The sequence below is a fragment of the Aotus nancymaae genome, unplaced genomic scaffold, assembly GCF_030222135.1.
Source record: "Aotus nancymaae isolate 86718 unplaced genomic scaffold, 86718_ANA_hifiasm-v0.15.2.pri h1tg000014l, whole genome shotgun sequence".
Taxonomy (NCBI): Eukaryota; Metazoa; Chordata; class Mammalia; order Primates; family Aotidae; genus Aotus; species Aotus nancymaae.
The window spans coordinates 10005047-10019591 of NW_026988425.1; positions in this window are offsets into that span (position 1 = coordinate 10005047).

Genomic DNA, 14545 nt, shown 5'->3' on the forward strand with positions numbered 1-14545 from the left:
CACAATGATAGCGGCCAACTTCCTTGCTGTAGCAAGCTCAGAATAAATAGCCTTGGCTTGTTCTCATTTGGTTGGTCTTCATCTCTTTCCACACGTTTATGGGCATTTCTGAAAAGAATCCTTATCAACACAAGCAAGGCAGTAAAGCAAGGACAGCAAAAGGATGTGTCACTGGGGCACCTGGATGTGAGAATTTCAAGCCTGGTCTTTTATACCACCTTGCCTGAAAGAATGTTTTGAGTCCTTATTCATATGACCCATGGAGAAATTTGTGAGCCCATTTCTGTAAAGCACAGTTTCCATAATGTATAGATTTCACAATCGAAACAAGAATACTTTTCCTAATGCAATGACACTTTCAAATGAAACAATGGAACGAAGATAATAAAAGAAAGCTGGGCCCGCCGGGTGCAGTGGCTCATGCCTGTAACCCCAGCATTTTGGGAGGCCGAGGTGGGAGGATTGCCTGAGCTCAGGAGTTCGAGATCAGTCTGGGCAACCTGGTGAAACCCCATCTCTACTAAAATTCAAAACAATAAATAATAAAAGAAAGCTAGGCCAACACAGAGTTCCCCAAGCCATCCCAAAAATTAGAAATGGAGGAGTAGGGAAGTCTTTGTTGCTCTATCGATCTCATTAATGTCCTTTAAGGAGCCTATTGAGAAAAAAGAAACCAATAATCTGGTGAAAGATATAAACTTCAGGTGTCCACACCTCAGCCTTGCTCACTGAGCCTCAAGCCACAGGTCCTAAGGCCCCCACTGTGGGGGTTGGAAGTTCTCAGCCCAGTGGATGCCCTGAGCTGACAGGACCCCCAAGAATGGGAGAGCAGGGAAGGAAGTTCTAAAGTAACAGAAGTGAAACGACTTTCCTCCCCGCAGTCATTACCCATGGAACACTAGCCCTCTGGTACACAGACTCTCAGACTCAGAAATTAGCAAAACAAACAAAGCTCCCACAAAAGGGAAATTACAGAGAAACAAGCACCCCGCAGATCCTCGTGCCACTATAAATTAGTTACGTAAGGAACACAAGCAGTTTAAAGTCAGGCACGCATCCTGTCAACATTCTGCAGGGATCTAGTTTTGCTGAGAAACTTGCTTCTCACAATATACCTCAAACCTGTCGGCAATAATTACCTGAGACGCAGAAAGGTGGCATTTTAAATTTTAGTGACACATTAATGAACAAGGTAATCCTCTTGACAGATACAGAGCAAGACGCGCCACAGGAGGCAAAGCAAGAGCTCCTCAGATCAAAATGTAAGCCATATAAGCGGCCCTGGCAGGCCCGGCGTGCATCAAAGCTGCGCTTCGGATCGTCGCAGCCCCTTCTGACCCCTCACAGCCGCTGGCGTGTTTACTACTTTCATTTTCCCTGGCAGATGTTTGGTAGGCATCTCCTCTCAGAAGATTCGTGCCTTTGTCTCAGAGTCAAGGGTTAATAGGACCCTTAATTGCCCTCTTGGTTACACCAAGGCCCTACCTTTTTAAAAAGAAAGGCCTTCTACAAGCTTAGTAACTGGTGTTCCTGTTTGAGATGGTATAATCTCCAAGTCAAAGGACAAAGTTAGAACACGAAGGGAAATGGACAGGAACCTGGCCCCAGACACTGTCGGTGGCATCTGTGGCTGGTCCCCAGAGCCAGTGAGAGGGAGGTTGGTTCTGGTACCAGTGCTCCCAGGTGGCTGTCCCCAGACCCCTTCAGGGTCTTCCTGGTGGTCAAGGCCCCTGCAGACAGCTTGAGCAGTAACTAAGCTCAGGGGCGCTGGTAAGAACTGAATTTTTTCCCTAAAAAACTCATATGTTGAAGTTTTATCCCCTGGCACCTCAGACCCCTGATCTCATTTGGAAATAGGGTGATTATAGATGTAATTAGTTGAGATGAGGTCATTAGGGTGGGCTGGAGTCCAGTACATCTGGTATCCTTCCAAAAAGGGACGATTTGGACACAGAGACACACACACCAGGGAGAACGCCGTGTGAAGGCGGCAGAGGTCAGGCTGCCGCTTCTGTAAGCCACACAATGCTAGAGACAGCCAGCAAACCACCAGAAGCTACAGGAGGCCTGGGACAGTCTCCCTCCAGTCCTCTGACACTCTGACCTTGGACTTCCAGCCTCCAGAACCGTGAAACAATCAACTTCTGTTGTTTAAGCCCCCGTGTGTGTTACTTTGCAAACATTATGTAAATTCCCAATAACCAGCCAGGTCGCCATAAGTACTAACCTTTGGCCTTGTGTGAATGAGACTTTTCTTAAACTTCCAGTACATTCTTTTTCTTTAGTCTACTCTGTCAACCTACCTGCTCTTCTTATATTCTGAATCTTCTTATTTCATTTTCTGCAACATTAATTTATATTTCAGCTAAGGTACCACAATGCCTGAATGCCAAAAAAAAAAAAAAAAAAGGAAAAATGAGTAATTCTGAAATATAACATTTTCTTGACTTGAGGTCATAGGTTTGTAAAGCATTCTAATTTAGAGAATCAAAAGGAAAAACTACAGAAAACAAGGAAATGAGAGAAAACGTAAGGAAATTTTAAACAAGTGGTTTCTTCACCCACTAATCCTCATTAAAAGGGAAAATTGAGCTGCTATCTATTGATGGTTCTGTTAAAATTCAAAACAGTCGTTCTCAAAATACAGTCCCCAGACCTAGGTGGTCTAGGAGTAGTTCTCAAAATGTGGTCCCCAATGTCCTATGGCTTTGTCATCTGTACCTGCTCATCCATCTTTCCCCAACCACGCTCTCAAGAAAGCATTTTCCATCAATAGCCAATTCTCAGGCTCCTCCCCAGCCCTACAAAATCAGCACAGTGGGATCCTGTCTGTGTGCTAGAACAAGTCTTCTGGGAGCTTCCACTAAATGAGGGAATCCCTCTTCTTCTCCCAAGTCAGGAGGCAACTTGACTCCACCTGATGGGAAATTCGGCTAAGAGTCACTGCCCCAGGGCACCGTGTTCAAAAGGATCCTGAAGCAGATTTGGGCCCTGATATTAAAATGAAGAATCTCTTGGGCAAGAAAGAGAAGGGAACCATGGCTGGCCAACCACCTATCAGTCATCTGGAAATCCCAAGCTCACAAACCAACACCAATATTTTTGTTTTCTTCGAATCAGTGGTTCCATATAAATCAGTGTTTCCAAAGTGCTAAATGCCATCTTAGCAAATAAAGAGATCCCAAATTTCTGAAGTGACTTGGACCCTAGGTATACTGACATAAAAGTGTAAAGAAGAAATAACCAAGTTTGCCTTCAGTTCTAAGACAAAACTTGAAATAAAATAAGGACATGGTAGCGCTGCTCTTTCTTCCACTAAACAGAAATTGCTCCCTCTCCTCCCTGTACCTGGCTCTCTTTCAAGAGGTGCTATTGTCATGATGAGACACAGGAAATTGAGCTGGGCTTTGCCTAATTCAAGAAAACAAGCAACACACAAAACTTAAACTTAGAAGATAATTGAATTTGCAAGTTACTGTTTACATTACACTTAGATGATGAAGGTTTCTCCTCACTTTTAAAAGGATTTTAAGAGTTCTTTAAAAGACTATGTTCCCCTGAGACGTTTCATACCTGACTTGATTGATTTCACTATGGCCTTTCACCAGAAGCCTGGAAGCCAAGGGCTGTAGCTGGGTCTGCCCACCCTCCAGCCTCCTCTTCCTCTCAGCCCCCACCAGCTCTCCCTGCCAGGTGATGTGGAACCCGTCAGCATATCTCTTTTTTTGTGATTTTTTTTTCCGGCTTAATAGAAGTATATCAAATAAAGACTGTACGCGCTGAAGGACTACAACTTGGTGTTCTGATGCACATACACATTGTGAAATAATCGCCACAGTCAAACTAACTAACATATCAATTACCTCACAGGGTTACCATTTTGTAGTGTGTGTGTGTGTGTGTGTGTGTAACACTTAAGAAGCTGTTCCATGCTACGTGTGCACCTTCTTAGCAAATCTCCAGTATACACAGCATTGTTAACTACAGTCATGCTGCGGTACCTTAGCTTCCGGAACGCATTCATCCTGCAGAACAGAAACGCTGCAGCTTTTGAGCATCACCTCCCCGTTTCCCTCTCCCCGCAGCCCTGCAACCACCCTTCCACTCTCAGCTTCTATGAGTTTCACTATTTTAGCTCCCACATATAAGTGAGATCATGCAGTATTTGTCTTTCTGTGCCTGGTTTATTGCACTTAACTTAATCCCCTTCAGATTCATCCATGTTGTCATGGCAGTATTTCCCTTTTTTTAAAAGACTGAATAATATTCTGTTGTGTATACATACTATATATATATTTTTTTGAGACAAAGTCTCACCCTGTCACCCAGGCTGGAGAGCAGTGGCGTGATCTCAGCTCACTGCAACCTCTGCTTTCCAGGTTCAAGCAAAATTTCTGCCTCTGCCTCTGGGGTAGCTGGTATTACAGACATGCACTACCATGCCCAGCTAATTTTTGTATCTTTAGTAGAGGTGGAGTTTCTCCATGTTGGCCAGGCTGGTCTCGAACTCCTGGCCTCAAGCAATCTGCCCACCTCAACCTCCCAAAGTGCTGAGATTACAGGGCTGAGCCACCCCACCCGGCCATGCTACGTTTTCTGTATCTATTCATCCACCAGTGGACATTTAAGTTGTTTTTACATTTGAAAGCGCTTTCCTTTGTCCCTGCCCCTGCTTCTCCTGTTGTCACAGATATTTTGCCTTCCACCTCCATACCCAGGTGACATCTTCCCATCCTCTCTGCCCTGCTCTGTCTCTTCACCTTTCCAAATCCTTTCCTGTTCAATACAGACCTGGGCAGGGGGGTGCGGCTCTTCTCTGAACTTGCTGTAACTTTCTAGGGTCTGATGTCACTTGCCCTGAAGTCGCATACTTTGTCCTATGGCTTAGTTATCTGCACCTGCACATCCATCTCTCCCCAACCGTGCTCTCAAGAAAGCCATTTCCATCATATGCCCCATAGCAGCAATGCAATGATTCAACAGATTCATTGCGTGAACAGATTCATTCTCGGGGGATTGCAGCAAGTAAGTTCCTCTCATATTCCTTTTGGGAGCTTTGCATACATATATCAGTCTCCAATGGAAAGAAATGAATTTCTTGCCTTTTAAGGGTCACTGCTGGCCTCTGGGAAGCACTCAGAGTGATCAGGCTACCAGATAATCTACATGATTATTTGGAGAGGTTGTGTGACGTGCACAGACTAGAAAGCTAGAAAATCCAATTCTGTGACTCACCTGCCCCTAATGAGTTGTGAGGTCTGGGGCATTGTGGCTCTTCTCTGGCCTGTCCTGTAGCCACAGATTCTCTCAATTCTTAGTAGTAAACCACATAAGGATCAGCTAAAACAGCTTAAAGCGTCAGCAACGTCAGCACATTTTGAACAGTATTTTTAATCCTTTGCCCTGTCCTCCTAAAATATTCCTCTGATCCTTATATTTTCTAGTACAAATGACAGGAGGCATCTCTATCTTATTTGTAGCTCTAAATAAATTGGTATGAGCATCAACCAAACATATTTATTTTATTTCCCAAGAAATATACCCCCAGAAAATGTCAAGGAAATGATCTTTGAAAAATGCACATCTGAATGCAACATGAAATATTTAAGGGAATGGCTGCGCTCTTGGCTTCCATTTTCTGTTAGATTATTCTACAGGCTCTTGTAAAAGTCAAGTCAGTGCTTTTAAAGGCAGAATGTGGCCACAAGTTAAGAAAAACCTTCAAAGCCCCTGGGTTCTTGATTCCGCTTTTACTTTCAGCATTTTGCCTTGAATGAACGACCTCAAATAACTTAGATATTCAAAAGTTGATGAACGGTACTTAGCAAGGCAAAACTCAAATAAAGATGATGAGAACTAAGCCAGCCACCAGTGGCCTGAAAAATCATGGCAGCGTTTACTGCTTCCTGTGGAGGCGGCATCTCTTCATGACACTTTCGATGGGTTCTTCCCACCCACCCACCTTCCCAAAATCCTTTGCAATTTAAGGAATATCTCTTGCACTGGCCTGTGGTGTTAAACCACCAAATCACACTGGGTCAGCAAAAAGAACTCAAGAATAGAAGGTTATTCTTCAAATATCACCATAAATCCATTGAACTGAGTTGGCTGGGGAGCGAATACTCACATAGATTAATGCATGTAATCCTCTGACACCTCTGTAAGGCAAGTACTATTTTATTCCCATTCCAAGATAAATAAATGGAAGCACAGCGAGTTGGAATAATTTGCTCAGCAGTCACACAGCCAGGCAGTGGCCAAGCCAGGGTGGGGCTCAGCTGGCCCCAGGGCCTGGGTGTCCAGGCCCCATGCTACACTGTCCCCATCGATATGGTCACTCCACATGTGCTGATATTGGTCTCGCACATGATGAGTTAAATGAAAATTTGGGTGAACTGAAGGTTATCAAATTTGCTAGTAAATTACATTGGTACAAATGTCTATGGCCTAGAGAAGAAGGGTAAAGCCCATAAGAAAGGAAGACTTACTCAGGATCTATAAAAGTGATCTAGGGGGTGACAGCCCCAAGAAAACATGGAAGACCAAATCCTATTGTCTAAGCAGGCAAGGGAGGCCTCTGCAGACAAGCCTGAAGAAAGCGCCACTGCTCAGGCCACACCCTGTCACAGCTCTGGGACGGCCAGTCGGGGACCGGGACTCATCTTGGGGTACAGCTATGGAGGACAAGCCTTGACAACGGTTTTGGACAGCTGTAGACAGTCTAAATTCAACACACATACAGCCACCTGGACAGACTGTCTCTGGTTACTGGGTGACTGAGGCTCCTCTGCCAAGACCTTCCACACTGGCCTCTTAGCATCGAACCAGGAGTGTCTCATGAGGCCCAGCTGCTGCCAGAGTGAGAGCACCCTTGGCCAGCTCCTGAGGTCTGCCATGCTGGACATGGCTCTTGCTAACAGGGCTGCCACTTGCTTTGGATCCAACACAGCGGGCAGCAGAGAAGTTCCAAGCTCTGGCTCTGAAGTCAGCATCTCTGCACTCACTAGCTACTGACCTTGAGAAAATTTAGAACTTCTTGGGGCCTCAGTTTTTTTATCTGAAAGATGGGACTAAGAAGACAGATCCACTGGATTATTATGAGGTGTAAATGAGACAACCCAGAAGAAGTGTCTAATAAGAATAAGGTACTTGGAGCAGTGATGTGCCCCACGTAACAGCTGCTGCTGTTAGCACTGAGGTCACCTACAGCAGCAAAGGGGGCTGCAAGCATAGGCCCCACTCACTCTGTGCCATCTTTTGTTAACTGCCATATCTAGACTTCACTTTTTTTTTTTTTTTTTTGAGACAGAGTCTAGCTCTGTCACCCAGGCTGGAGTGCGGTGACCCAATCTCAGCTCACTGCAACGTCCGCCTCCCGGGTTCAAGCGATTCTCCTGCCTCAGCCTCCTGAGTAGCTGGGATGACAGGCACCTACCACCACACCCGGCTAATTTTTGTATTTTTAGTAGACACAGGGTTTCACCATGTTGGCCAGGCTGGTGTTGAACTCCTGACCTCGTGATCCACCTGCCTCAGCCTCCCAAAGTGCTGAGATAGATTTTACTTTTAAATACTCCAGATATACAGTGCTATATGAAGTGTGCTGCAGCTGTCCTCCTTGAGAATGCAGAGTCCATGGTGGACCCTGAAGTTCTAGTCAGGAGCCCAGACATGGGGCAGCTACTGTGAGAATATCAAGAATGGTTTGATATCAGAAATATCAGAAATGAGCTATAATTGGTAACATTAAAGGCATTCAAAATATATGACATGTTAGTCCATTTTGGCTACTATAACAACATACCTTAGATGGGGTAATTTATAAACAATGGAAATTTATTGCTCACAGTTCTAGAGGCTGAGAAGTTCGAGATCAAGGTGCTGGTAGATTTGGTGACTCGCGAGGGCCTGTCTGGCATAATCAGCGCCTTCTTGCTGTACCTCACATGGCAAAAAAGGTAAAATAGCTCCCTCAAGCCTCTTTTATATGGGTGCCCGTCCCATACATGAGAGCTTCACCCTCATGACCTCATCACCTCCCAATGGCCCCACCTCTTAATACTACTGCATAGGAGATCAGGTTTCAACATGTGAATTCTGGGGAGAGGACGTCAACATTCAAGCCATAGCATGGGGATTGGTTAAAATATTCAAGAAATCTTCTCCACCCTTTGCAGGAAGAATCTAATAATGCCCTGACCCCCTTTTCCTTGGTGGAGATGTGTTATAATGGCCTTAAACCAACTGCAGGTCCTTAAACTCAGAGGATCTTGTATGCCCGATGCCAGCTCTCAGGGTGACGGGATCTGCTTCCACAGCCTGGCACTGCCTTCTGGCTCCCACTGCTCAGCGGTAGTCTAACCACCTAAGAGACAGGGAGCTGAACTTCATTAAGCTTATAGCACAGGCTGATGAGCACTTTGGGGCCTGCCAGCAAATTAATGCTCCTTTAATAAAGGTTTCGTGTGTGGCTGAAGCTGCTTTGAGAGTTGCTGCCACAGAAATTGAGGAGCAAAGAGTCAAGGGATGAGCCAGCCTTCATCTGCTTCAAAGGCATTCATTCTTTAGCTGCTTCTTGAACCTACCAAAAAGAAGCCAAGAGGTGTACATGACCCAATTGGCTTGGGTCTGTTTACAAGACTTTTTCAGTGTGCCTGTGCTGTAAGCTTTAAAGGGCAAGATGCAAGGCAAGTTTCCTCTGCTCTGTAGCAGCCCCTCAGGCTAAAGACAGCTGTAGCTACCCCGATGGAGTAGCAGGCAAAAGCCACCAAGGTCAGGAGATCATAATCAAGATCATACCATGAGGAGGTGGACAGGACAAGAAAAGATTCAAGATAAGTCATTGTTTCTCCCTGGTTGCCCCGAGCATTAAACAGCCAACTTGAAAGAAGCTCTTTCTCTCTCCCCACAGCAAATGTAATCCAAAATCCCCATTAAAGGCAATTAGGAGTATCTGAATTCAGATTTCCGGGTCCCTAGTTGGGAGAAAGGCAGCATGGGTCTTCATCAAAATCCAGCTCCGGAGTTTCCTGGACTTTAAGGATGCTTGCTTCAACCAAGTTCCCCGTGCGGCCCCTTTATATTGAAGAACCTGTTTCTGAATCCATCCTGACCTGCTCTCCTAATACTGGGAAGTGTATGTATAAACATATTATTTCATGAAAACAGCATGTGTCACCAAATGAGGGTTCCAGAGAGTCAGCCAGCGTGCATTCACCCAAGAACACTGGCCTGGGAAACCCTGGCCACCATCTGCCAGAAACCTGAGACCATGAGCTCATGGAAAACAGAAACCGCTGCTCTGTTCAGCCTCTGTAAAGTGCTCAGCGGTGCCAACAGCTTAACAGGCTCAGAAGACTGTGACATGGGATGGGGACACAGGTGAGGACATCTCTGTCATTTGAGCACATTTCCAAATCCCAAATCCTGAGCAGCAGTGCAGAGCTGAATGTGCATAACGTGCATGTCAGTCGATCGTGGGGAAAATGCACTTCCTCTCTCTAGATTCTCTGAAAATGACCTCAGAAGACATGAACTGAGTTAGAGCTCAGCAATGCTCGTTGCCACAAGACAGCCCAGACTCAGAGCAGTGGTTTAACAGCAGAAAGGTCTCTTTGCTCATGGAGTCTGGTGGGCCAGCAGTGCTCCTACATCCTGCAGCCATATGTACCATCTGGGACAAGTGTCCGATAAGATTGCCACAGCCAGGGAAGCGAGGACAAGAGGGTCACTTAGGATGGTTTTAAGAGCCGGGCTTAATCACCTTGGCCCACACCTCTGGCCACCCCCATCACTCATCCCAACTATAAGGAAGCCTGGGAAATGTGGGGATTCTACACATGAGCGGGGAGCCCATCGGTAAGAAGGAAGATGTTATAGTGTCTACCCTAAGAGGTAAGCCGCTCTGGATGTGATGTGTGCACAGAACCTGTCACAAAGCCCTGTGCCCCAAACCCTCCTCCCCGCTCACACCCTCACCTGTCAGAGATTCCTTCTCTGTAGGATAAGAGACATTTGGGAATTCATAATACTCCTTCTGGACTAGACATGCCACCTGGAATGGATGAACCCTATTTTCCTAATTAATGCCATTTCAGGGTGCTGGCATGTGAGCAGCAGCGATAAAACTCTAGAAATTGTTCATGGCCAAGGTCACAGTCCAGGAGGTACAGGTAGGTTACGAAAGCCAAGAAGAGGTAGGTTGAGAACAGAAAATGAGTCTGAGCCCAAGTCAGGTCCAAGACAAGGAATGAGCTGCTGAACCCTCGGGTGGCGGCAGGTGGGGAACAGGTGGCGAGAAGCTGTGGGAGGTGAGCACGGGGCCAGGGAGCAGGGAAGAGGCAACTGCAGGGAGAAGCAGCACAGGTGTCCAGAGGCACAGGAAGAAGAGCCGGCCTGCTGATCTGAGCAGAGGTCCTTGAGCATCATTACTGAGGACCCAATGGAGGACTAGGGAGAGCCATGGGTGAATGGGGGATGAGAGAAGGAAGAGACAGGGCTACTTGTGCCTCCAACCAGAAATTGAAAGACCCCCAAATATGTGGGCTCTACTCGAGCTCCTCTGACCTCCCACAGGCTAAGCCCTGCCCTTCGAGACCAATTCCTGAGCCGGTCCACACCCCACTGCCTTCACTGGCCTCCATGAATTTGACCCTTTGTTGGCCCAAAGGAAAAACAATAATAAGCTACCAGAATCCTCCTTCTTAGCTAGTTCCTGGGTTCCTGGTTCTGGCCTTGTCCTCCCTCTGTTCTGGTATCATCCACAACCTACCATGACAGTGAGGTTTATTTTATTTATGTGTTTATTTATTTATTTATATTTGATTGCCCGGGGTATGGGTCTTAAGCCTGACCTTTCCAAAAACGTTCCTTTCCTCAGTTCAGGATCTTGAATTTTTCTTAAACCACTTCAAGAAAGGGGTCTGCTTCCTGTTCTGCCTACATTACTGTATATATTAAAGGCAGTCCTGATTCTCAGCATGAGAACATTTATCTCTACAGGTCACTTTTTCAAAAAGGTTAAAGCAATCAAAAGAAGCCTTTCCCTTGATATCAAAGCCATAGACTTAGATGATTTTTCAAGCCCAAGAAATCCCACTTTAAAAAAATTAAAAATAAAAAAGAAGCATTTCCTAAAAAGAAAAATACCTGCTGATTTTTCTTGGCCCAGAAAATTATTAGTTCACAAGGTGAATCTCCCCGTGAATAAACTCAAACATGAATGGGGAAATAAATCATTGGACTATCTACACTTTTTTCTTTGTGACAGTCATCTTGTTGAAAAAGGCCATTATTTTTTGTGCTAAAGGAAGTGCCTTGCTAGGTAAAATGTATACACTATCTAAAATGTATAGAAAGATTCATCTTTCCAGTGCATTTACTTCTGCTGCCTAATAAATTCCGGCAGAAGTGCTACAAATTACATTGTAGGCATAAACACCAGCATGTCCATGGTGTGGCTTCTATTAAGAAACCCAACTTGAGGTCACCTTAAACGACCTTGACGTTATCTTGGTCTCTCCTGCCTGCATACACTGTGCCAAATGAAGCCCCAGGGATGGATCATTCCTTGATAACCACATGTTCCAGAGTTTCTATCTTTTTTTCCCCTGTACCACATGTTTTTTTTTTTAATGTTTTTTTAAAGCTGTCCTCTTTTATTTTAGAAAATATGTCCATCAGAGCTACAGCCAGGTCTGGCATCAGCTCTCCCTTCCCGCAGCCATTCCAATGGGCATGTGCCTCTTGCTACACCAGCTGTTAAGTGGCTTGAACAGACCTCCAGCTACAGCCAGCACCTATTTCCATACACACCCTCTGTTCCCCCCTCCTCCTTGATCCCCTCCCGCCTGGCTTCCACATCCAATGTCCCATTTGAACTGCTCATTCAAGATCACCAGGGACCTTCGTGTCCTCACAGGCATGGAAGGTTTTGAGTCATTATCCTGAACAACAGCCAGGGCAGAACAGTGCAGCTCACTCTGTCTCCAAGTGACTCTTATTCTCAGATGCCACCTCCCTCTGGTTTGGCTTCTGCCACTCCAGCCCCTTCTCTGGGAGCTCCTCCTGCAAACCTGTCATTGAACGTTTTGTTTCTCAGAGCTCTTCCCTTCTGCCTCCCCTACACAGCCTTATCAACTGTGACCCTCAGACGATCACCTCCAACCCACGTGTCTCAGGGCCAGTCAGCAAATCTGAGTGAATGTCCCTCAGGAAGTTCAAACTCTACATGCCCAAAATGGAACTCAACATCATTCTGCAATATTATTCACATTCTTCCAGCTGCTACTGAAGAAGACAGCACCCTGTCTAGTGCACCCTGGAAATGGTACCCAGAACATTTGGCTTGCCCAGGCAAAAACAGGAACATCCTCCTTGCCGCCTCCCTCCTATATCCCATCAGGTAAGTGCCCTGCATTCCGCCTCTTCAGGATATGGGTTTGCTCTGGCCACTCCCTCCTCACCACGCTGCTCAGAAGGCCTGTCTTACCCCTCCCAGCCCATCGGCCTCGACGACCTCCATGCCCTGGTTGGTTCTCCTCCAATCTCACCTCCACACTGCAGCTGGACTGAGCTTCCCAGAACTTGAATCTGATCTGTCACTCCACTGCTTTAAGACTTCTAAACTCTTCAACATTTTTTTTGGATCTTTAGGATGAAATCTGAACTCTTAACTAACTCAGGCGCTCGCAGTCAAGGGCGCTGCCTGCTTCTGTAGCCTCGTCTCTCTGCTCTTCTCCTGGCATCTCTGATGTGCAGGATTGCGTCCCACTCCCCTCTCACTCTCCTACAAATTTAACACAAGCTGCACCAGCTGCCTCAAACAGTGCCCCTCTCTCTGCACCCGCTCTCCTGACACACACTCATTCAGGTGCACACATGTGACCTGCTCCCACCACCCCTCTAGTTGTGGTTGAAGAAACATTTCCCTCTGGGAGAACTGTCCTGACCTGGTGACTGAGATGGGTCTTGCTGTGGTGTGTTCTCTTGGCACCTCTGCTCTCCCATCAACATAATCACCATACCTTAATTTTTTCCTGAATTGTATTTTCCCCCAACTAAACCTTAAGAACTATTTTGGCCGCAGAACTACTTTGATTCATTCCCTACTATATCTCCAGGACAAAACCGACACTGGGTAAGAGCAGGCGCTAAATAAATGTTGAACAAATAGAAGAAGGAATGAATGAAAAGGGAGATTACATCTCACCTCCTCCATAAAGCCTGATCCATTACTTCAGCCTACACGAGGCTCTCTCCAGCCCAGCACTATCAGTATTTTGAGCAGGACAGTTGTTTGTTTTGGAAGGCTGTCCTGTGCATCACACGATGTTTAACAGCATCCTTAAATACCAGTAGCACAAGCCTCCCTGCAAGTTGTGACAATCAGAAGTATCTCCAGATGGTGAGCCATGAGATGTGAGAACCACTGGCCCTCACTGGCCCCCCTCCCTTCTCTTAGCCTCTTCACTGCCCCTTGCAGTCATTACCATCTGTTATCACACGATTTTTCCTTGCCAGGGCCAGGTGCAGTAGTCTTGTCACCCCAAGGAGGAAATCCTCCTTGAAAACAAGGCTCTGTCCTCTTGGCATCCCCTGTAAACCCTCATGCAAGACAGATTGTAGCAAACAGGATTGGCATGCATGGCCCTCCGTGAAAGGAGGGAACACCAAGATGGCCACGTTTTAGGTGAAATTCTTATGCTCCATCCTAACTCTATCCTTTCTGCCCTAATATCCTTAACATCTCAACATTGGAAAACTCAGCCTTATCAGCACGCTGCTACTGAATTCTTGATCGCGCACAGTGCTGTTCTGTGTGCTTCATAAAGAGGATTTAAAACAATGCAGAGTAAAGAATCGCCTCATCTGGAATTCATTAAACTCTCATTTTCTAACAATTCAAAGAAGTCAGCTGAACGTATAGCAAGCTGCCCATGCTTCAGTGGTCACTCGCGTGGAATGCGGCTTCCTCCCAGTAAGTCAGTTTCACGTACCACCTGGCACAGTCGGGACATAACCAAAGAACTGGAGCCAATCTGCCCTTGACCCTGCAGCGTCACATGTGACTTCCCTTAAACTATCTTAGATGTCTCTTGTGCTCTTTAAATAAATGATGATGATAATTAATATCAACCAAAAGAAGCCAGTGGTTAAAAATTAATTATTTATATTAAATATTTAGCAAGTGTTCATGTACTAAAGGTGATTTAGCATTGTGGCAGTCCTTAAAAAGAATCCAAACATGCCATTTCCTATCATTAGAAAAATATATTTGTATTTAGAAAATCATCTTGATAAACAAATGTGCACACAGATAGGAAAAAAAACACAGTTTAACCTTATCATGTGCCCATTCTCAAATCTACAATAAGTCAGCAAGTTCAACAAAAGCCTTTCCTGTGAGTTCAGCCATGTGGAAAGAACACCTCCCATAGTTGTAACTCTGTGCTCTGAGCCTGGTTCTGCCACAGTCACCCTGTGAGCTTGAGAACATTTTCCTGTACATCTCCCTGGTCCTCAGTTTACTCATGTTTAAAATGGG